The 26,029-nt window shown below is 31.3% G+C and overlaps 1 protein-coding gene across 1 annotated transcript in view; it reads right to left on the bottom strand.

The window, feature by feature from the left end:
* The window catches only part of LOC124542907 (peroxidasin), a 72,467-nt gene that overhangs the window by 12,602 nt on the left and 33,836 nt on the right, over window positions 1-26,029 (bottom strand). The gene's annotated exons all lie outside the window — the stretch shown is intronic.

Consider the following 26,029-nt stretch of genomic DNA (forward strand, 5'->3'; position numbering starts at 1 on the left):
ACTTTTTTTTTAAAATTGAACGTACATATGATATTTGAAAATGGTTCTTTGTTTTATTATAAAAGTGGCTTTTAACTATTCCGGATTTATCACGAATTTAAAATACTATTTTTGATACACAAGTTACTTAAAATTATTAAAGAAAAGGTTGGGATTTCAATCGGCTTTTCCAGACAACCCAACAGGCAGAGTGTAAGCATTGGAAATCTTTCCAAAAGGTTTTTTATTACAAAATAAGACAGTGAAACAAATGAGTTACACTAAGATAAGTGGTCACCATCGCTTATATCCCTATATTGGTGCTTTGGAAATATTAACCATTCCAATATTTGAATCATTCACGAGTCACTATGCCATAAAGTATAGACAATTATGAATTTTCTTTAAAAAATCGAATCGATAAAGCGACTTTGAAAAGCGACAGCCATTTTATAAGTAGAACTATCAATAGAAACGACTTCTTAACTTTGTCACTAATAGCAATTATATAAAAGTGCTAAATGTAAGGTCTCGACAAAAATATGAATATGATACTAATTTGAGTGTACGTCGAGTAGCAGGATTAATAAGCGGTTACACGCAAGTAATTAAGCCAAGCGTTAGTGTTACATAATTACGTTAGTTTCCAGCGTATTCATTCGCTCCGATCGCTTCATCGTTGACCAGTAAATAAATCCTGTCCAGTATATAAATATAATTTACACCTAAGATACATCCCATATCTACACATATATAAACGATGGTGTTAATTACACCACTTATAACTCATTATATCACTTATAAATCGGATGAACCGATTTGGATGAAAATGACGTAACATGGGACATAGGACTTTTTATACCGTTCGACCGCGTTTCGAAGTCTATATAAAACGTGATAACAAAAACGCATAGTGACATGGAATAAAGAAACACAAATTACTCATTATACAGATAAAAGTCAGTTAGACATTATGTAGTATATTATGTACCAGCATTGCACCCAAGAGAATTCGGAGCGGGTCACTTGTATAGTAAAGTAAAATAAAGTAACAGCCTGTAAATTACCCACTGCTGGGCTAAGGCCTCCTCTTTCATTAAGTAGAGGGTTTGGAACATATTCCATCATGCTGTTCCAATGCGAGTTGGTGGAATGCACATGTGGCAGAATTTCGATGAAATTAGACACATGCAGGTTTCCTCTCGATGTTCTCCTTCACTGCCGAGCACGAAATGAATTTTAAACACAAATTAAACACATATATGTAGTGGTGCTTGCCTGGGTTTGAACCCGAAATCATCGATTAAGATGCACGCGTTCTAACCACTGGGCCATCTCGGCTCTTGGTCGTTGGTCGCTTGTATGTTTTAAATTAAATAATATTGAATATCTAACACAATTTAAGTTATCAAAATCTATTAAAGTGTAAGATTGTTAAAAATCTGTACATTTGAAATTGACTCGTGAAAAATACGTAAGGAAAGCAATTTAAGAAAACATGATATCTGCAAGAAATTCAGCGTCGAAAATGCATTTTGTTTTACCCAGCCACGACGTTTCAAATTCGATTAAAAAGTTCAATCAAGAAAGTTTACAAACTTAGATTTAATGAAATTAATATTCGAATTCAATTATTTGATAAATAAACTAGTAATATACAATTAAATATTAAATATAAGTATCGCACTAATTAATACAGATATTGCAAATACAAAATAAAAATAAATAAAAAAAAATTAAAAAATCCTCTGCAAATACACGACTATTTGTTTCAAATTAAATGTCGAAAAAAAATCGAAATCGAAGATAATATTTTAACAAGCCATGGAACTCTTACATAAACTTAAAATTATATTAATTGAATTTAGTGAACGATCATAATGGATATCGCGAAAGTATAATTAACTAATTAAATTATCTAAACTATCATTCTATACAGACACATATAGATTGAACCTCTATTCTAAATTTGGTCAATATTTGTAGGCCATCGTTTTGATTATTAAAACTGGATTTAATTAACAAAAGAGTACAGTTATTAATACTTAAATAGAAATCATTAATTAATTCAAATTATTTTGAGAATCAGAAAAAATAAATTCTTCCATCATCTCGGTAAACACCGTTCATAAAGCTTCAAAATAAAGCGATTTAATTTTCTATTTTAAATCATCTGACATCAAGACATATCAGAGGATATGTCAGAACGAGATCCTCCTAAAAAATATATTAATTGTGACTACATTTTCGAATACCGGCAAAACCAGTATTCACTGCTATGGATATATGCTATGGAATTAAAAATTCAATCCTAATAATGGGGTGAGCCTGGCTGCTCAGTTTCAAAAAAGGCAAAATCTATGAAATTTATGGAGTAGAGATAACGGCCATGCCTCTAGCCAGAGGAATTTCGCTTGTTAGTCGCTTTTGTGAAAAGTTTGTAAAAAAATCTAGCGAATTCGGAAAGTGGTTGTAGCTACCAAATAATTATAAGAGCTCACCTTTATGTTTAAAATATTTATTTGATTGATGCAGTATTAGTATCTGCTACGATAAAATGAAGGAAATGGGACCAAGAATATTCGGAATGTCACTCAAACATATGATTTGTAAGTACATGTGTTTGTGAAAGAGAGTCGCTGTATACTAAAAAAATGTGCTTAAAAATATTTCACTAATTAATCCGATGAAAATAAATAATAATTTACGTTAAATTCTCTTGAAACATCGTTAATTTAAAAACAAATTAATTTTCATTTGAAACGATAAAACGGTCAATTATATTAATATTGCGCAGGAAAATTTGTAACTATTTTCGTCGAGTGCCCTTGAGGAATCAATTTGTAGTAGGACTGCTCTGTACAGGTATTATTTTCGTAATACTTAGGAGTGTCTACAGTTTATTGTTCCACGTATAAAATTTGGATTTACGTTAGGATGCATTGCAAAAACAAAATCGTAACACTCTTTATGGTACACCAGTTAATACATCCTTTGGTCACGTTTAAGAAAGATGCACAAGATGCATTGCATGTTTTGAAAACGTATTTAAAACGCAGTATTTTGTACCATAGCTTTCATTCGTTTTTTTTTTTAATTTTTGCTGCCAAGTGTGAACTTCAGTCAACTTAATTAACTGTTTGTATTTTTATGCTGGAGTTTAAGTTCTCTCTGACCAGCACGCGATAATTATAACTTCATTATAAATAAATAATGACGAATATAGTCTGATTTAACTACAATGAAACATATTTAATTAATGTATTTAATTAAATATATTGGATATTGTCTGTTCAAAATGAAGTTCCAATGTAATTTAATATTAAATCCTCAAATACAAAACAAGTGTACAGGTTCCCGTCTGTTTCATATTTCTGGGCAAAACACATCAGTGGGGTAACATTTTTTATATATACATAGAATAACTTTAAAATAAGACATTGCCACTGAAAGAAATATAGTCCCTTCAATGTGAATGTACCAACAACAATGTACTATATCTCCATTTATATCTCCTTATATCTCCTTTGCTTGTATCATCATTACATAGTATAAAACAAAGTCGCTTACTGCTGTCTGTCAGTATGCTTAGATCTTTAAAACTACCCAAGGGATTTTGATACGAGAAAGGTTTTAGTATATTAAAGAAACACTGATAATTTTAGAAGTTTCTAATGTGATGTCGGAAATAAACAAATTCTATAGTACATTTAGTATATCAGTATTGGCCGTGCGAAGCCGGGCAGGTCGCTAGTATTGTATAATTATGGCTCGATCCTCTTAAAACAAGAATATGGAGTATTAATATATTGGCGGCAAAATACTTTACGAGTGGAGTAATGGAATACATTAACAGGATTCGATATAATATTTTCCTTTTATAAGATGCACAATCTTTTATTTTCTCTTAAACGAATATTTATATCATGTACTTAGTGCGGAACCCAATTCATAATAATCCAAGATCCATATGACATTTCTATTGAACCGTTCGACAAAATGCTCTTGTAAGAACACGACTAATATATTTATGCAAAATATCATATCAAAGTTAATAAAGTTCTAGTATTCACTGTCAAATAGGAACTCAATGAAATGAATTCCTATTAAAATTCATCTTATTAATATCTATTATATATACAGATAGAATCCGTAGCCAAGCTAACTGCGCTCGTATCCGCGGTGCATTCAGCAAGAGCCGTATCACGGTGATAGCAAAAAAATCTGTATGATTTTACGGGAGACAATATTTAAGTATTCGTTTCTGGATTCACAGTTTTCATTAAAAAATGTCGTTATAAATAAACAAGCAACAAAATCAAAATTTTATCAAAGATATAACACCTCGCCTCATTGCCTCCACTGGTGACAGGAGGGCTGGTTCGTTTTTTGCCCAGAGGATCGGAATTGCGATTCAACGGGGAAATGCTGCTAGCATTCTTGCCACTATTCCACGCGGTCAAGATTTATACAATAACTAGTTTTATTTCATATTTGTATATATTTAAGCATTTAATGTTAATAAAACAAGCAATTAAATTAATGTCAAGGTTACACAAGGTTACGTTCGACGCCGAACAAACATCATTGAATATTCCTGTATTTAAGTTTTCTTTTTCGGTGCATTATAATTTAAGGAAGTGATTTTTAGTTAAACTATTGGATATCTCAACGAAATTGTGTCACGTGTAAATACATCACCTCGCATTGAAGCATTATATATATATATATATATATATATATATATATATATATATATATATATATATATATATATATATATATATTGTCCGTATAGAATATTGCTCCTAACCTTCTCCAAAATAAAGCCCAACAGTGGGAAATTTACAGGCTCTATATGTCGTGTAGAAGTTTATACGTTTTATTGTAATTTAAATTAATTCACAATCTTTCGTCAGCTATCGATCCCGTAAAATAGATTCTAATAAATTACAATTTAAAGTAAAAAGTGTTTTTCGTAAGCTCTCAATATAAATACTTCTCATCTCAAAGTGATATCGGAAAAATATTTAGAAATATCACTGCTGTACGCTTTTATTCCAAGAGTTACTTGAAAATGTTGAACTGTACTTATTAAAAATCGATATCGGATCCCTAGTTAAACGAGTATTATCAAATATTATAAAACGTTCATATATAATTTACGTACTTATATTAATAAAACCTTCGTCAGTTTTCAAATTAATTCCTGTATCAAGTCTTAAGCTCTTTGTACCTTTTGTATCTAAACATCAAATCATTGCGACGCAATATGTTATTCTCAATCGGTAAAGCAGATTATCGCTCATACTGAGGACACGAAAATAGATCTTAAGGTGACGAACCTTTTCTTATCCAGACTGTACATTCAAGTGTGTATTTGTTACTGAGTGTGTGTGTGTGTGTGTGTGTTGTTGTAGTGTGTACTTCCAAACGCACACAAACACATCGACAAAGCCGCCTTCAACTGTTCATTCAACTTACGAGTACATTCTTTTAATATCGTCTCGTCACACGAAACATTCCAAGTACCATTTGAACTGCTCTCTATTGTACCACGAGATCCTACAGCTAATACACAAAGGGCAAGCTCGAGAGCCGAGCGCGAAGGGGGTCCTGTGAAATAAAGTATAAAGCAAAAAATATTCCAGTTTCATTTACGTATAGTACGACACAACTTAGATGTAGCATCGGCAAAATTCGTAAAACCGATCACATCCGAATTAGGTACGCTATCCCAAATTATCAATATTTATTTCTTATTTAATACTATCTTTAAACAAACGTAATACCTTGTAATATCATATGACATAATACATGCACTTGCTTTCTGGGGATCGAACTGAGGCGAGAATCTATAGCGACGAATGGCGTCGAATGGCGCTATAGGGAGCTATTTCTTTTGCTTGTGTAAATCGACAGTAATCGGTATAATTGAATTTGCCGATGCTACATCTAAGTTGTGCCGTACTATATTTAAATATACAATATTCTTCTTCTCTTTTCTGTTATCGTAAATCAACAGTCACATTGGCATCAAACCAAACAATACACGATCGCCTAATACGATAACGCCGTATACAATATCCCCTTATACGAGTCGCTGTTACGGTTCACTACAGATGACAAGTCCTCAATTATACAAGTTTAATCTAGATTCCGCATGTATTATTAACAATTTAAAGTCACGCATTATATTTTATATGGATACACCAGAGTTTGATAAGTAAGAGCATACAATTATTGTTCCATCCGATCCTCAAACCGTTTCTATACAGCATAGGCATAATGTATAAATCATTATTTGCGTTTTGAACCAGACAAGGAAGGCGTTAAAATTTATTACATAAATACCAATCAACAAACTAGTATATTAATATGTATTTTAATATTATAAAACGGAAAGTCACTGTGTCTGTCTATCAATCTGTTGCTCTTTCTCGGTCAAATCGCTGAACCGAATCTGATGAAATTTTGTATGAAGCAAAATTGAAATTGAAAAAAAATATATATATATATATAGTAATATCCTTTCTGGGTGTTATTATATATAGTAATATAGTATATATATATATATATATATATATATATATATATATATATATATAGGCTACTTTTTTGCCCGACACGTGACAGCCAACATCCTAAAAATCAAGCGAAACCGCAGGCGATACGCTATTATATAACAATCTATACAATACACATTGATCCTTGAATATTCTCTGAACATATGTGTATTAGAATAAATAATGTTTATGTAAGCTGAAGTCAATTAGCGTTATCAATAACGTCTGATTTCAAGAAACACGACGTAACTTATCAATAGTTACCAACTTTACGTTGTCTATAGTATGATGTATTAGATTAAAACATCAAATTTCGTCTGCTACCATAAACAGAATTAACACTATATACAGAATTCTCCGGTTTTGCAATCGAATCTATCCAATCGTCAAATAGAGGTAGATTTCTTTTTTTTTATTGCAACATAATGGTAGCAATCTGAACATCACACGAATGCAGCATTTTTATAAAACAAGTGCTCGCCCATTGGTTGAAAATCGACAATTGTTATTTTCTACCTTGATTGCCATTTTCATTGGTAACGCTCAAGCTCATCAATGGCTACCGAAAAAATAAATACTTAGTAAAAAAATATAAGATGAATATATAATTATAAAATACGAATATATAACATTATAATATAAATACCTACGCTAATTGAAAAAAAAAATGCGTAGGAATTCATATCGGTTAATGACTTTTATTATCTAAAATAATACTTGCTCGTAATTTTAAATACAATAAATAAAAATTAATAAAACCAATAAGATTTACTATAAAATTAGAAATGAGCACAAATAAAATTGGTTTTTCTTTCATTGAACTGGAGGACTATCTCATCGTTACTAAATCTTTTACTTGATTACTAGTGATAATAATAATATATGAATGAATGAATGAATTATACTTTATTGCACACCACAAACAATATATATAATTATACTAAAATTATTATACAATACATAAATAAAATGACAAAGTTAGTGGTTTGAATAGTTAGTTTTACTTGGTGGTAGGGCTTTGTGCAAGCCCGTCTGGGTAGGTATCACCCACTCTTCAGATATCCTACCACTAAATAATAGCACTCGGTATTGTTGCGTTTCGGTTTGAAGGGTGAGTGAACCAGTACAAACACAAGGGACATAACATCTTAGTTCCCGAGTTAAAGAATGGTTAATATTTCATACAGCGCCATTGTCTATGACAGTGGTGACCACCTACCATCCGGTGGCCCATAAGCTCATCCACTAAGCTATACCATAAAAAACTGAACGATTTGGACGAACAAGACAAGTATAAAAAAGTCTTATAGTTCGTCAATAATTAACTACGATCACCGAACAATCCCTATCTCGTAAAAACGGTTTTACAGTGACATTCGCTGGGTATACGTATGAAACTAAAACTCGATAGCCGGCGAACGAGCATGTGCAGCGAAGATTGAAACGTAAAACGTAATCGATTTTTAAATTTGACAAAAGTACGATTCGAAATGTACCTACTCTTTAAAAATAAACCCCATTTTTTTTTTCTTTTTACGAAAACATTGTCAGCCAGAGTGAACATACATGAGAATGTTTATCATGTAAATCTTTTATACTGTAATAATAATTATGGTGCAGTTTTTTCTATACATTTTATATACTAGCTTATTAATTTAAAAGTACTTATAAGCATATTTATGAGCATTGTGCAAGAAAACATATCAGCTATTACGGTATCCAGGAGATCCTGAATCATCATCATACAATGGATTATAAAGTCTAGTTTAGAACGGAAATATAAAACAGTTTCAAAAACTAATGTTTACTTCTCGTACTAATAGGTAGAAGTGTTGTATACAAATATTATCTATGAAACGGTATGTACAGTCAGAGTAAGAAAACCTTCGTTAGTTTTTAAATTCATTCCTTTCTCAAGGCTTAAACTCTTAGTACCTTTTGAATCTAAATATCGAATCATTGCGACGCAATATGTCATTCTAGATCGGTAAAGCAGATTATAGCTCATACTGAATACACGAAAATAGATCTTAGGTGACGAACCTTATCTTACCCCGACTGTTCATAAACAGTCAGTTTTTAACAATAAGACGTCGTTCTATTCTTTGTATGTGATATGTGAATAAAGAAAAGTGAAAATGTATAATTTTCGATCGAGATTTAAGTGGAAATCGAATGAAGGCGAAAATACTTAAACATTAAATTCATATGCGAGTTACAATCAACCCAAAGATACTCATGAGGCTTTTACTTGCTCAATACACACTTATGTAGGTTGTCTTAAGCGACAAATAATTAAAATAAAAGGAAAAGCGATTCTTCCATCTTAAATCAAGTAGGGGCTTATACTAAAGCATCACAGTTTGTTACATAATCCCTTATAATATTAATGCATTGTCGGTACATAGTAAAACCGCTTAATCTCTCCAATTTAATTAATGTACAATAAATATTTAAGTCATGCCGGGTTGGTTCAAAGTGTTACGATATAAATCTTAACTTAGGTGCGGGTTTCAAGTCTGAGTACTCATTTGCCTAATATTTCTTTTTAATAATGCATGTGTCAGATAAAGATTTAACAAATTTGTATCGAGCGTCGTGAAAAAAGACTTTCAAATCTTAAGTCACATAATCCAAAATTTCACAAAATGAATCCACCAAATCACATAATTTTTAATTTTAATTTAAATTTCGAATGTAAAATTGAAAATTGACAACATGGTCAGATTTTTCTTCCATTACCTAATTACTTACATGAAAACATCATTCCATTGTTGATTTCAAAGAGTTCTTATATACTACATAACGTCGATTGTTCTCTCTTTATACCAAGGGAGCGTCGCCATATGTAACGCGTCACGGTTCAAAAGACTTACCTTCATTACAACAAGGCCGGAGACCAACCTAATATCTGCTACTTGATACAATGGAAACATAAAATATTATACATTTGGTATCGTATTTTACGTCATATTGCGTATTACAGCTGGTAACGATAATGGTAAAATTACATAATATGTATGTAAATACATTAATAAATATGTACTTATGTCATAACTGTTTTTTTTTTCACGTAATTGTGCACTATTGCTTTTTTTCAGTTGCTTTTTCGGGAGTGCCAATAGGGTCAAACTTTAACGTTTTTTTTTTTAATATTTTCATTGACAAAGGCTATTTCATTAACATGTATGATCCAGAAATTAAAAAAAGACTTAGTAGTAATCGAAGTTTTAAATGCTTTTAGAAACATACTAACGATTAATTACTTTATACGGTATTCAAAAAGAACTGCGAAACACATAAAAAAATAAAAATAAATGACCGAATTTAGAAATAAAACTACAGTTTTACAAAAAATTTAGATATTTCCGTCGCCAGATTTCATCCGTGGTAACGTTACGAAGAATCCGAAAAGAATACGAAGCTCCAAATAATTCAAAGGCGCTTGCCTTTTCACTTACTGCGGAGAATTGAGAAGTGACATATACAGTAAAAAGCCAGCGCTTTACTTATATATGTCTCGTTATTATTTCTGATCTTACTCTACTATGACTATAACTTAGAACTCTATGTGCTAATATCGCAGTTTTACGTAATGTTGATTATTCAATCTTTGCTTAGAAACAGGCGTATATTTGTTGGAAACTGAATATAAATCATTGACAGTGCCTGCAGTAAAATAATCTGTAATACAAATTCGCCTTGTAATCGTAATACAGGAGTATTCACCTGTAGTGCAAATGACTTCCTTGTTGAGCGGAGTTAAATGCCGCGAAATTATCAAAACAATTTAAAATCAATCTACGTATATGGATTATAAACATAAGTAACATCGCTGAAACAAACAAAAATGGGTGGAGTTTTGTCTGTTAATAATTCGTATTCTAATCAAAGATCAAGAATAAGTTTTTCTAATACTAAAGTTATCACGCGAATAAAAAGAGGCTATTATAGGTCCCCTGCTGGTTTTAAGAGAAATCCTTAGATCCTTAGAAATCAGCTGATACAAGGGAGTTTAAACTTTTGACTTCATCTAACTATCTAAAGTGAAACAAATAGGCTATATATGATGAAACAAATAGGCTGATAGATGTTACTGTTGAGTCACCAAGCCCTTAAAATTAGCAGGAAAATGTAATTAATTCTTGATTTTTGCCATTAATTAGTCCGTTTATTGAAGAAGGTTATGGGTTCGTAAGCACCAACAAATATGACCAACTATCAGACAGACGTTAAAATATAGATTAAATCCGAATTATAAAACGCTAACCGCGCTTATTCTACCTAAATATTGATATTGACACCGATATAACAAAATAAAATTATATCAAATATTACTTCATCAAAAATGGTGTCCATTCAGCGTGTTTTTGCACTGTTTGTTTTTTGTTTACGAATTTTTTATATAATGAAAAATAGAATATAGTAAAATTTATCACGCCGATAAAATATGCCAATTATTTTTTTATTAAAAATTTGTGTCTGACAGCACAATTTTTGGAACAGGTAATTATCGTTTTTTTTTTTTCGCTTACGATAACATTTTGCATCGTGTTAAAATATGTACTGAATTTAAAAAATGAATTACGAATTGACTTAAATAGTTTAATTACAAACATTATATATAAGCATTTTGAGACACAATAACGCAAAGGATGTTTGTGATGTTTGATCAGTAAGGATACAATTATGTGTATATTATTTTAAAACCTATTGTTACATATTAAGTTGTTATGTAAATAAATATATGTCTGATATAATTTTTCAATGATACCATAAGTATAAAGTGTGATTCAGGGTAGAGTAAAAAGGGTGAAATTTTAATATGCAGCAGTTTATACAAGATCCGATATACTTTAAAGTTTGTCGATAATATTATTAAGTGTGAAAATATTGAGGAGTATTTAATTCAATTATGAAACCACCCAATACCGAGAAGTGAGCTTTCAAATTAAAAACCAAAATGTGGCGTCACGAGACGACCAGCTGATATAAAATATTTAATTTATAATAAAAACTAAAAAAAAATCCAAGAACAAAAAACTTAAATAGAACCGAAAACTTATTAGGTACGGCATAACGGCAACAATAACAGCCTGTAAATTTCCCACTGCTGGGCCTCCTGTCCCATTAAGGAGGATTTGGAACATATTGCACTACACTTTTCCAATGCGGGTTAGAGGAATGCAATGTGGCAGAATTTCGAGGAAATTAGAGACATGCAGGTTTTCTCACGATGTTTTCCTTTACTACCGAGTACGAGATAAATTATAAACACAAATTACGCACATATATATAGTGGTGCTTGCCAGGGTTTGAACCCGAGATCATCGGTTAAGATGCACGCTTTCTAACCGCTGGGCCATCTCAGCTCCTAAGACCGGCATAAGATAGACTCTTATTACCCCTAAAGCGTTCATAAATATTTCACATATAAACATAATGGCGGAAAAGTCTGATATTGTTACTTCATGTTTATTAGAATTTATATTCAAATATTGAGAGCGCAATGATTTTATGCTCATAATGTAATCATTATAATGGTTGGCATTTCTGTTGGCCGCAGGCATAATGGAATTATTATTTCGATATAATTATACTAGGATAATATTTCTAATATGTATATAACGTAGCACCTATAAATCATATCATAATTATAAATGTTTAATTTTTTTTTCTATGCAATTGATACTGTCGTAAATAAAATATACCCAGACGGATGATAGCCCTGGTTGTCATCGAAAAATCTTCAATTTATTGTTGCCATATAACAAATTATAACCACGATAATATGCTCGTCTTTAAAATTATTCAACATAAATGCATCAGATGTCATACAATGAAAATAAAGTATTGAATCATCACTCCACTCGAAACGGCATAAGATTTAAATGGTTAAGCGTTTAATTAACTCTTAAGATGCTTTTAATTATATTAGTGCGTGTGTTACAGTATCTGTCATTACTTTATCTTTAATAATTAAGTACGTATCTTTATGCCTAATAGGTTCTTCAAGTCATCGTGACTATTTTATTAGATGTCTGAGGAGCATGGTCAACCTTGTTTTTAAAATTAATTATCAGCTCTTAAGTGTTAATATGGAATGGAATTTTGTTTGGATGTAAATCATGTTATTCAGATTTACTATTATTTTTAGTCATTGTTATTTATAATATGAATTTAATTTATATTTTCCCAAGATGTTGTTGTGGAATTTTAAACTGTTTTTATAAATATTATTCTCATGTTTTATGTGGTGGATGAAAATCTGCCACGTGTATTCGTTCAATGCCCATTTGAGCTTGGTATATTGTGCTCAAATTTTTTCCTCAAAATTTCCTATTTGACGATTTATATTATAAATATAAATTCGACAAGCTTTCACTTAGTTACTTTGCTATTTTTCACAAATGTCACATTTTACAGTATTCACATTTTTTTTGGCATAGTTTAGCGGACGATGATATGGGCCACGCTGTAAGAAATATTAACTATTCCTTACATCGTCAATATGCCACCGACCTTGGGAACTAAGATGTTATGTCCCCTGTGCATGTAATTGCACTGGCTTACTCATAATTCAAACCGGAACACAACAATACTAAGTACTGTTGTTTGGCGGTAGAATAACTGATGAGTGGGTGGTACCTACCCAGGCTTGCACAAAGTCCTACCACCAAGTAAAGTAAGTAGGGCTGTCAATAAGATATAATAAAAGTGTTTTTCAATAATGTTTCTTAATAATTATTTTGAAAATATCATTGAATTGAATTCAAACGATTCGATTTTTAAGACGCTTTATACGGGATGCTCCATAACACTTTGAAGTCGGCGAGCGGGAATAACGAGTCGGGATTAGGATTAAACCGCGCGTTTCCTCGAACTGGGAAGTGTAGTTAAAACGGAACTCTGCATTGGATATGAACGCGTTATATATGCACAATCATACTTAAACTAATATTTTCATGAGGTAAGTTTTATTTATTTATGTTTTAGGATTTCATGCAAGTCTTTTTAAGTTCATCGTACATATACATATACTATATGTTTTAAATTATTTATAGTACTCTGTCACTTTATAGTCAGCGAGAATGTGTGTTTGTTACCTATTTCGATCTCATTAAAGAATAATAAACAAATAATAATTGCTCGTGATGTGTTTAATTGACACAAAAACAAGGGAACACGCGTGAAGCAAAAATGAACAAGATGGCCAAACTGTGTCCAGTCCTCAAAATTTGAAAAAATCTTATCGCCTAATTAGTTGAGTGACAAGGATGAGCTGCTTTTCAACCGACTTCCAAAAGGAGGAGGTTATCAATTCGTCTGTATTTTTTCTCTCTTCTTTATATATTTAACTATAACTTGTAGTGTGAAGTCAAGCAAAAAGCTTGTTACTAAATGAATTACACAAATCCAGTAGTAAGCACTCTAACTAACTAAAGTTAGCCTTTTACGATTTTCAATTAAATGCCGCAAATCGCTTAACTGAGCACTGCACGATTTTAGTTGAATTATTAATCAGCAAGAAATTTAAATGATTGCATATGTAAAATAAATAAAATATCAAATATTTCGTTAAAGTTAAGAGATGGTATTTTTACGATTCGATTTTTGTTACTTCAATTTAATTGAAAGTTTGTCCAGGCGACTGATATCGCTATCAATATGTGATGACAAAAATTAGTTGATAAGACATAACTAGGTAGGCATTTCCATTATGTTACACCTATTTATAGTTTGGCTCTATTCCAGTAAAATATATCGCTTAAAAAAATTACGTAAATAAAAATGTGACATTTGAAACCAAAAGTAATTATGATTAATATTTAATGTATATCTTACATACATATAGATGTAGATATAGATCTATACATATAATAAATTTTTTATTCAATGCATATGTATGTATACACGGAACATATACTAAAATAACATTTTTTACAATTTTTGTCTGTTTGTTCCGGCAAATTTGTGGAATGGCTGGACCGATTTTGACGGGACTTTCACTGGCAGATAGCTGGTATATATAATAAGGAGTAACTATGCCTACAATAATATCTTTTTTGTTAAATTCAAACTCATACAAGAATACGGCCTTACATACATCTAAAATACTTAAATTTTTTACGAAATATGAATTATAAATTAGGACAAAAAATTCGTCACGATCGTTTATTTCATAACAAGATACACGTACATACGTAAGATATACTTTGAACAATTCTGGCAAAAGAACAGTATTAATCCGTGTTTTAAAAATAAAGTCACAAAAACTGTTGTTGATACGCGGTATTGATGCTTCCGTCTGTTAATTAACATAATTATTCTTGTTGATATCGCTTGTTCCGAGAATTCTTTTATTACTTTTTCATTACTATATTCATCGTCTAGTTTTGAATTTACTTCTAACAGAACTCTGTTGCGCCGTTTTTATTTGCAGATGTGATTTAAGCGAAACTCGTAAGTTCGTCTTCTCTGAAAACTTTATCCTCATTGCGATTAGCTTTCAAGTTTACAAATGCAAGTATAGCTTACAGCATCCTATCATTTTGTTTGAGTATCAGTTTGTGCAAGATAAATAAAAGGTTATTTCGATTTTGATTATTATCTCCTTTTAATGCGCTTACCAGAACTGACTATAAAAATCATTCAGTATTCTAGTTACTATAATATTATTTATTTATTATTTATTACAAATGATTATTTAGTATTTTTTTTATTTTAAGCATATATTAAAATTTTTGCTAAGCATTTCATTTAATTTATCTTACGCATAAATAAGCACTATAATAATATTCGTATGATTGCTTAATTGAGACGGAGTTGAAATAGAAAAACAAATGAATATCTAAATATATATTTAGCGAAATTAATATTTACCAGTTTTAACTCGAGTAAATCTCTTAGATCAAGTGACATTTCAAAAATTGCGGTAAAATTGTATATTATTTATTATTATAAGAAATAATACAGTATAATAAATTAATAGAGGTGAGATAATTTTTTTATATTCCTTCCAATTTTTAAAACTAAACGCAGTGATTTCTAGACATTTCGGAGATCTACAAAATAAACGAATAAAGTATCCGTGTATCTGAAACAGCTGCCGCATCGCTTGGAAAGCGCTTCGGCCGACAATTTTCTCTCCGACTACGTTGACATAACAAGCTAAATCTAAGAATACAATATACAATCAAACACATCGCATGTGTGCGTTTTACATTGGCTGAAACCAGAAGCATACGTGATACGATTGTGAGATATCAATCCGAAAAGTCGTGATTGCGCAAATATACAACAACAACAACAGCCTGTAAATTCCCACTGCTGGGCTAAAGGCCTCCTCTCCCTTTGAGGAGAAGGTTTGGAACATATTCCACCACGATGTTCCAATGCGGGTTGGTGGAATACACATGTTTCAGAATTTCTATGAAATTGGTCACATGCAGGTTTCCTCACGATGTTTTCCTTCACCGCTGAGCACGACATGAATTATAAAGACAAATTAAGCACATGAATCAGCGATGCGCCTGGGTTTGAACCCGCAATTATCGGTTAAGATGCACGCGTTCTAACCACTGGGTAATCTCGACTCAATATACAACAAACAAATGAACAAACAAAACTAATAATAAAAACTCCTTGGTGCAATATTCTTCAAATTATACAACGATTCGATAAGACAGGTCAATGTACGCTCGTACGTATATAATCGTATGAAATCAAGTGAAATCTGAAACTACAAAAACATTAAACTCACACTTGTCTCATTAATTGTTTAAATTTAGAACGGATGAAATCATAAGGGTGGTACCTAATTATAACATCATATCCCAAACCGCATTGGATCTACTCGTAAAACCTTTACGTATTCGCTCATTTATAATCCGATAATAATACGAATTTAATACCTCATTATAATAGATACCTATCAAATTGTCACTTGTCGTTCTATTATTATTAATAAAAGCTATTCATTTATTATGAAATTGTATTCCTTTGATGAATGCGATATGTGCTTCAAATTAATGCATATATTGAATCGAATGAATACAGTTAAAGGAAATTCGACGTAATATTATTATGCATTAATTTAAACACTCCATATTGCATTTGTATTTAATTTCAATGTCTAAATTTAGAGATGTTGGTAAACATGGTCGATATTAAAGTCACAAACACATACACACATCCACACACATACATATATATTTTCGATACAACTTATTTCATTACCTTTTTTTTTAAATCAATAACATCATTATACTTTACTACGAAAAAGGAACGTTCGTTTGAGATATATTCACTTCGTCACGGTTTTCAAGGCTTACCATATAATTTGGTGCATATATTCTTCATGGAGAAGGTTTTCAAAGTAGTCAATTTAATGTAACTCGTCATCAAACTTTACGGTACATTTATATATATAGAAACGTTCGTCGAGTTTTGCTATTCATTCATAATATAAATGCTTAACTACAGAATTTAATTAATTTAGAGTTCAATCTTGTTTGAAATGACAGTCTGTACAAACTGATGTCGTATGAGGTTGATCATTTAACAAATACAAATGGTTCAATAATCATCGTAACTAATGCTGGCTCAGATATACTGCGTCCATTTAATTATCATTTCGTCCGAAATATTCACATGTAATTATTATTTAAAATTAATGTATTATTTTTATGAATGAGCTGTATATTCGATAACCATGAATTCAAAATAAATAAATAAATATGAGACAACATCACATACATTACTCTGATCCCAATTTAAGTAGCTGAAGCACTTGTGTTATGGAAATCAGAAGTAACGACGGTACCACAAACACCCAGACCAAAGACAACATAGAAAACTAATGGTAATCTACATTGAGTCGGCCGGGAAACGAACCCGGGACCTCAGAGTGGCGTACCTATGAAAACCGGTGTACACACCACTCGACCATGGAGGTCGTCAAAAAGAGTTTACATATTCACATTACTGAGGTCTATAACTCCATTTGGCAAAGGTCAAATTTAGAATCGACTGCAGACATTTTTATTAAATTATCATGATGTTGAGCTGAATGAAAAGATACTCAACTTTGTACTTTTTAATGTATATACGTTTTACAAGGACTTAGAATACAAAGTTTTATTTTAATGCTTATTTTAGAGTATTAGAAATAAGCTCTGAATGGTGGAATAAAATATATTAAGCATATTTTATTAAGAATCAATCACAAGAGGAAGTCATCTAGCCCACACTAAAAGACACACACGAACCAATGACATAAGCCAGAAATTTGAATCGTGATGCTGTCTGCCAATGGAAACATTCCGACATATCTAGTTAATTGAAACAAATCTATACTAATATTTTAAAATTATTCAAAAGTAACTATGTCTGTCTGTATTTCTCGCCCAAACAGTCTAGAAACTGAGAAACGACATAGACCACTTTTTTTGGAAACAAATGATCTTTGTATATCAATCATCAGCGTAATATTTTAAGTTAATTTGTATATACGTATATTATATATAAGAAATAAACCTACACTAAAATCTCATATGAAACGTCAGAGAGAACAGTAATACTAAAGGAAAGATATTTATGTATGTCAACAAACACAAAAGCGAATTACCAATCACCAATTAATCACGAAATCTCAGAAACTATATTACCCATAAATTCGAAATTTTGCAGGTTCCTTATACGGTGTAGACATTCGCTAAGAACAGATTTATGAAACTCCGCCCTAAGGGGTAAAACGAAGTAGGAAATTTGTATGAAAGTTCTGTTTGTGAATTAAGAGACTTGAAATCAACACAATCTATTGAGCATACATTGTTAAATGTATGCTGATGGTGTCAAAGTATGCTCTACTACACGACTATTATGGGGATTGATTTCATTATAACAATAAATAGTATTAATCGTGGACCGTGGGAACCAAGAAATACATAATAATATTATGAGTAAAAGTTTGTTTGTTTGTATTTCAAACCGTATTGAACCGATCATCTACAGTTACAAACTGGCAACCACAACTACAAAATCCTCATCACTGCAATTTTTAATGCGTTTTTTGCCTCGCTAACACAATGTGGGAGCAGTTTTCGCTGCTTCTTCCGAACCGATACGACTTGGACTCCATTAAGAAACTAGCCATTTCTCAAAGCCCAGCAAGCGCAACGGCTACGTGCAAGCCCCATCGTAGGCTATCCTTTACATCAGGTTATACTACTTGATTGTTAAAAAAATCTGACAAAAAAGTACCGGCTTTGACCTCAGGATCTGCAGTTCTGTAAACTAGGTCAACGCACAGAAACAAAGCAGTGGCTACGATTCTGACTAATATTAAAATCGCCTGTCATTTTCATCACGACAAATACTCGGTTATAATTTTTTTTTTTTTGCTTTTGTATTGTTTCGTAGTTGCATTCATATCACGCAACTTAGTAGCAACAGTACTTTACTATCAGTAACTCAAAAACGTTTGGTTACTAATGTGCGATAACGATTCCTTCGGGAGTAAGTCACTGAGGCGTCCGTAATTAAATCTGTCATAAAGGAACCCTAAGAGCATAGGAATCTTAAGTACGGAATGGCGAAGCGAACGGAGTCGCCGGAAACAGGTTGTAATACAATACTTGAGATTAAACTTGCATTTGATTAAAGAGCGTGTTTATTTATATAATAAGTCGGATTAAGATAATTAATCCGACTTATTATAAGACATCTGTTAAACGTGTATGAGTATACTCGTTCAAGCGCAGACTGTTCATCGACCTACTTCGCTCCTTGAATTACTGATATCATTGAAATTAATTTAAAATCAGAACTTAATTTTTATACACTGCTGCTAGACTAGCCGAACCTGCGGCTTTACCCGCGCGAAATTTATAAAACACAAACTTCCAATCCCCGTTTTATCCCCTTAGGGTGGAGTTTAGTAAAATCCGTTCTTAGCGGATGTCTACACCAGTATTATAGTTTCCAAGATTTTGTTATTAATAAGTGAGTGGTATTTCGCTATTAAATGCAAAGATAATACCAAAATAACACATTAAATAGCTAACTTTCAACCTTATAAGTAGGCTAATACAATAAGGAAATGATAACCAAATCATATTCCATTTGATGTGAACGCACGTAAAAAATATCAAGTGCAGCTAACGTGCCCTTAAACTAAGAACTCAATGTGCCATTCGAAAGACTTCTAATAACACGTGTAGGTTACTCAATAATACGTCAAAATGTATATTATATACTGTTTCAAATTAGTACAGTCAGATAAAAGTCAATGTCAAGTAAAGTACATTAAAGTAAATTAAAAGCCTGTAAATTTCCCACTGCTGGGATAAGGCCTCCTCTTCCATTAAGGAGAGGGTTTGGAATGAATGTCAAGTACATATCTTAAATTAAACAAGAAAAAAACTTAATTTTAATTAACACCCATTTCTATTTACAGTATCAGCTAACAGTAGTGCAAATTCTGTAAATACAAAGACGAATGTATATGTTGCTGAATATGTCATTTTCTGATCCTGAAAAGTCAGGATCTGATATACAACATTGATTTTCATTTAATTACAATCATTAATCACCTTAGTGCTTTCAAACTTCACAAACTTTCACGTTATTGCTACTGTTATTAAAAACATACATTTTATTTCCCTTTTAATGTGTAAGTAAATGATAATAATTTGTAATATTAATTACTTTATACTTCAAACCAATAATTATTAATGTCAATTGGAATCGAATATTAATTTTGTTAATCTGTGGCATAAGGATAAATCATTACAAAGATAAATATAATCATCATTACATAGTATAAAAAATAATCGCTTACCGCTGTCTGTTTCTATGTATGAATAGATCCTAAAATTACGCAACGGATTTGATGCCGTTTTTTTTCGAGAGGAAGCTTTTTGTATAATACATGGACAATATAGTAAATAAAATAAATAAATATGAGACAACGTCACATACATTACTCTGATCCCAATGTAAGTGGCGAAAGCACTTGTGTTATGGAAAATCAGAAGCAACGTCGGCACCACAAACACCCAGACCTAAGACAACATAGAAAACTAATGATAATCTACACTGACCCGGCCGGGAATCGAACCCGGGACCTCGGAGTGGCGTACCCATAAAAACCGGTGTACACACCACTCGACCACGGAGGTCGTCAAACCGATACGACTTGTAAAGAAACATTGATAATTTTAGAATCAAGATTTATACTGTAACTAGTTTTAGTTCATATTTATATATATATATATATATATATATATATATAGTTAAACATTTAATGTTGTTAATTCTTATGTGATGTTATATCATTGTGCGAAGACTGTGTGAAGTCGGAACGGGTCGCTAATCAATTGATGAATAATTACGAAGTTTGACTATTTAATATATAAAGTAACTAAAACTATAAAAATGTTCTTACACATGTTTTTTTTAAACTTTTACTACTTATATATGTCAAGGCCAACAATTAGATACTAAGTACAACTACACTCTCAGTAATATGACGTTTATTGTCACCTCGATAGCTGCCACGCACACCGCTGATAATAAAGTTGGTCCGTTGGTTTTAATTATTTTGTGCGACACAGTATCTAGATATACAAATACTATAATCTAAGGTTCGAAACCAACTATTCTTGACCCCTTGTTGACTTAATATATATTATTATATTAATCACATTGGTACATAACATATATATAAAATAACAATAAAACTGATATATTCCAATATTATAGTGTGTTATCACATTAAATTATTAATAGTAATAAACATATATTTGAGTTTCCTGGCACTGTAGTCTATCTGTAGTCTATCTTGAGTCATCGTTCGCCGTTTCGACTTCATAATCAAAAATAAAAGTTAATTATTTAATAAATATATATTTCCTAATTCATCAAAAGAGGTAATCTTTAAAAGATTTTATGATCGACCCTGTTTTAGTCTATCACAACGAATATTGGCACATAATTGTTTTTATTACGAAGAAAGTGAATAATGCTCTCTAGCTCATAAATAATTGTACCGTTCGCAAATCGGCATGGCAAATGATTTACATTCGAGCACGAATAATATTTCAGCGCAAGTCGTATTTGAAAATAGTTTACAAGCACGTTTAAAGACGCATTTCAGCGCATGCCGGTCAATAGCTTGTGATATAATTGTATCAGTACCTACTCTTGTTGCAATCTACAAATATCTCGTACAAAGATTTACTATATACATTATATATATCTATAATGTAATATTTTTGTAAACTTCACTCAAAACACTTGTGTTAATCAATTTTTTATGTACAAGAACATTAGCTATATCTTATAAAATACATGTTATTGTCGCTTACCGTTGTCTCTCCCTATATATGCTTAGATCTTTAAAATAACGCAACGGATTTTGATACGGTTTTTTTAATAGATATAGTGATTCGAGAGGAAGATTTTTTGTATATAAATGTTCAATATAGTAAATAATCAAAAAAAATCCTGAAGTATATTTAGTATTAACATTACACCCGTGCGAAGCTGATGCTGATCGATAGTAAAATATAATAAAATTATTATTGTTATACCAAAAACTCATACAATATATGAAAACAAGCATTAATTTTTAACTAACTTATTTATTATAAACATATTCAATAAATGAAATTTAAAAACAATACAATTGCCGTTCAGTCATCATAAATTCACATTCTCGTTAAACAAACAGTGTATAGTTAACAGAAAAAATATTTTTATACGCCAAGCAAGTATATATTAGTTCAAAGCACCTTGACTCAACTTGCTCAATGAGCACGCTACTTACAGATCAGAACTAATAATAACTAACATATATTAAAGTATCAGTTTCTTATCAGCACATACACTATATTCATATGACAAATTATTAAATTGAATTAGCTCTTTCATCACTTTTATTCCGATTTCAATAACACGATAAGCATTTGATTTGTAGTAATTTAGTTTATGCGAAACTTATGCAACGCTACGTAATATTTAATTAATTTGAATGTCAATTAATTTGCCACGTTATTTTAGAACTTAACTACTACCCTAAGAAAACGAAACTTAGAAAATACAGGTAACCTATATGAATAATACATATAATACAGGTAACATATATTTTATATGGCAATAATTATTTTGTGAATAAAAGAAGGCCAACTTAAGTTAAGAATTAATTTTGATTTGTGCCAATTTGGTCTCCTAGTATAATCATTACAAGAAATATAAATGACAGATACGTATTAAATCATTAAATAACTCAATGAAATCAGGGGAATGGTTATCTTAATGTGTATAATTAGTACCTACCCAGTTACAAGTATAGGAATTTCTACCATTCGTCAAATCTTAGTACCTACTTACAAATCAAACTATTATGTACAAATCCCAGAAAGACTCATCGAAGCCTGTAAGATAAAAGTTCGTGAATTCTCGTGCCTCGGAAAGCACACAACGCTGTAGGTGGGCCAAATTTTGTAGTTTTAACTCTTTACAATCGCCTCGGATTTGCCATTATCAATTCGATATTGAAGGCCTAGATATACCTGTATTTGCGTACAAACTTGTGCCCTATATGCTAATCTCCATTGAGATTGATGGCCGGGTATGAAATCGATCAGGACAAATTCAACATCATATAAATAAGACTAGGAGATAAACTAGGCGAAGTAGTTCACGATTTCGCTATAACAGAGCAGATAGCTTCACATTTGAGGAGTGTAATAAGAAACACATAAATGTAAGAGATAAGATTAGTGGATAGACTGCGTTTATGAAACAAAGATTAAGGGTTCAAATCCGGACAAGGAAAAAATATATTATTTTAAAGGAAATTTAAAGGAAAAAAAATTAAAGGCGTGTTTGGTGCTTAGCAACTTATGCAAACATACATATTATGTTACATGTTTCGGACAAGCTCTGAAGTAGCATTTTAATATGATATAAAACTTTCCCCTGAGATAGAAGGCCTTACTTCAGTGAGACATTTACTGCCTTACTTTATAAACAAAATCAAACTAATATTAAGTAACTGTAATAGTTAGTCGTCTGGGTGAAATTTTATAACGATCAACATCTAGTTAGCTACACCTACACAACCAACACCTAAGTGCCATATACGTAGTACCATATACACGTATACACACACACACGGACAGAAATACCTTTGTACCTTTAAAGTTGAATTTCGAAACTAAAATCTGCAACGAAAATGCTACAAAACTATCTGTTAGAACTTTATCCTTTATAAGTTTAAAATGTCGTATATCACAAAGTATTTATCGACAAAATATTTCTCTCACGTTTCGAGTACAACCAGTTGCAAAAGCGTTACAGATATAAAACTTCTAATGAATACTTCATGCTGACATTCGTCGAAGTAAGTTACATGCGACAACATAAGTGAATCTAGCTTCAAATAAAAATAGATTCCAATTTGCTCGAAATAAAGACTAAATTTTATTTTAACATACACCTCCATAACTCCATTTGTATCTTTTACCTTGATTTTGGATTACGGCAATTATATTCTGCTTTCCTTCGATTACTTATGTATTTCTGGGGTATATAATAATTTTAAATGGTTATAAAATTTCATTAGTAACATTTTTTAAAACGTAGAGAGTGATCCGATCTGGAACGCTATACGAACAGCCCCAACGCCGAATATATGTAAACAATAATAAATTATAAACAAAATTCTTTCACCGTTTTTTTTCAGGTCACTTTATTTAATAAGTCTGTTTCGGGAGCTTTAATTAAGTGAGTAAATGCTTCGATGTTGAATAAAAACGAATTGATTAAGAAGTGGTAAGACGGTAAGACCGAATTTTCATCGTTTTCTTTGCAATTGCAATTAGCATCACGAATTATATGCCAGTTTCAATGCTGAATGAATTAAAGTAAATCATTTTTCATATATTTATTGATTCCTAAAGGCTTGATACCGTAATAGAAGCATTGACAAATTCGTTATGTTAAATGATTGCATTTAGGTAGGCTGTCGTTTACTTTACCCATAGATATGACGTCATCAGAAATTTAAGTCATTGCTTACGTCACCAATGCGCTACCAAAGTTGGAAACTGAGGTGCTATGTCCATTGCGTATTCACAGAGGCTCACTCAGCCTAACTGGCACACAACAATACTTTATAACGCTGCTTGGCTTTATAATATGTGATATACAGATCCAACACCTCTGAGTCAATTATATATTTTGTTTTTAGTTTTGGTACCTTTATTTTGGTATTAATATAGTGCCAATAAAACGGAGATGCTGATAAAATAATATAATATATAATACATAAATTTAAAACTATTAAATTACCTAGTGAGTAGCATAACCTAATTAATTTTAGCTGTCAACATTTATTAGCATTAATTTAGTCTGATAATTAACCCAGACAAGCACCAATTTTGATTTCCTTAATTAGTGTTATAATTCATGTCGTGCTCGACGGTGAAGGAAAACATCGTAAGGAACATTTGTATCCACCAACACGCTTTGGAGCAGCTTGGTGGAACATGATCCAAATCTTCTTCTCGAAGCGAGAGGAGACCTTAGCCTAACAGTAACAAAGTTACAGGCGCTTAATGTTTGTTAATGTAGTCTAATATAAAAGTTTAAATCTCACAGTATATATACGAAATATTATAAAAATACATGACCGTAAATGTAAAAATCATCATTAACGGTTTTGTTTGTAAATAAATATGTTTCATCTATAATTATAAGAAATATTGTTGGAATAAATAAGCAACATCTGCGTCAAGTCACACAACTTCCCTTAAAAAAAAAGGCGGGAGATTTGCGGCTGACACATTAGGATCGCCATTATGATTATTACTGTGTAATATGAATTATTGATGGTTATTTGTGTTGTACACTAAATGTTTTTCTTTTGTGGTAGATTGATTGTTATTGTAAATTAAATATAATTGTTTTAGAGGTTAGCATACTTCCTACCTCTGGTTCTAAAAATATATATTAAGACTGACTTGAAATTAAATTAAAACATTACCTGTCATAAATTTTCGCGTACACACACGTACACACTAGCATTTATTGTTGCACAGATGAAAAATATTTTTCATAAAACTTGGCATTAAAACTTACTGCATGTAGTATATTCCATTCAGTTAATCTTTCTGAAATAGATGTTAGCTGCTATCTGTACCTTTTTCGGAGGACGTTAGAAAGTAAATACCCGGGCGCGAACATGGCTGAAGCACGCCTTAGGTAACCCTACACTGACGCTTTAAAAACACAAGATAAATATTGCATTGGCACTAGAAAGCAGAAGAAAAAAGAGATTTAATTACGTCATACATTCAAGGAATGTCAAGGATTCTTACCTGTTTTATTTGCTAATTGGTTTTTTAATTACTTGATGTAATCGCATATAAATATCCACTGATGCTGACTATCCTCTCGAAACTTTGGAACTTTTT

Source organism: Vanessa cardui, chromosome Z (assembly GCF_905220365.1).
Source record: "Vanessa cardui chromosome Z, ilVanCard2.1, whole genome shotgun sequence".
Taxonomy (NCBI): domain Eukaryota; kingdom Metazoa; phylum Arthropoda; class Insecta; order Lepidoptera; family Nymphalidae; genus Vanessa; species Vanessa cardui.